Source organism: Enhydra lutris, unplaced genomic scaffold (assembly GCF_002288905.1).
Source record: "Enhydra lutris kenyoni isolate GAN:26980312 unplaced genomic scaffold, ASM228890v2 scaffoldscaffold92, whole genome shotgun sequence".
Taxonomy (NCBI): Eukaryota; Metazoa; Chordata; class Mammalia; order Carnivora; family Mustelidae; genus Enhydra; species Enhydra lutris.
The window spans coordinates 3,823,359-3,824,273 of record NW_019154176.1 but is presented as its reverse complement, the minus strand read 5'-3'; positions in this window follow the sequence as shown (position 1 = coordinate 3,824,273).

The window sequence follows — 915 nt, the reverse complement described above, 5'->3', positions numbered from 1 at the left end:
AACCCACTGAGCCACCCAAGCACCCCAATAAATAAAATCTTGAAAGAAAGAAAGAAAGGAAGGAAAAAGGAAAAGAAAAGAAAAGAAATGAAAAGAAAGGAAAAAACAGGGGTGCCTGGGTGGCTCAGTTAAGTGCCTTCAGCTCAGGTCATGATCCCAGAGTCCTGGGATCGAGCCCCACACTGGGCTCCCTGCTCGTCAGGAAGCCTGCTTCTCCCTCTCCCACTGCTTGTGTTCCCTCTCTCACTGTGTCTCTCTGTCAAATAAATAAAATATTAAAAAAAAGAAAGAAGGAAACACACTAACAAAAGCTTAGTTGTGTTCACGGATTTCCTAAATTGGCTTTGATTGCATTGAATCCAGATGGACTCATTCTACACCAAGCTTTAGAAACTTCCACAACAATGGTTTTCAAAGTGTGGTTCCCGCCCTCCACCCAGCTGTATCAGCATCACCTGGGAACTTGTTAGAAATGCAAATACTAGGGCCCCACCCCACACCTAGTCAGCTGGAAATTCTTGGGTAGGGAAGAGAGATCTGTGTGGGTTTCTTTTCATCGAAGTATAGTCAACCTACAATATTACATTGGTTTAAGGTGTATGACGTAGCAATTTGACAATTATATATGTTAAAAAATGCTCACCATGTAAGTGTAGTCACCATCTCCCACTGTGCAAAGTTATTACAATAGTATTGACTGTATTCCCTATGCTGTACTCCTCATCCTCATGACTTATTTCTCTTATAACTGGAAGTTTGTACTTCTTCATCTCCTTTGCCTATTTCTTTTTTTTTTTTTAAGTATTTTATTTATTTAGAGAGAGAGTGCCTGGGAGTGTGGGGAGGAACAGAGGGAGAGAGAGAATCTCAAGCAGACTCCCTGATGAGTGCAGAGTCTGACTCAGGCTCAATCCC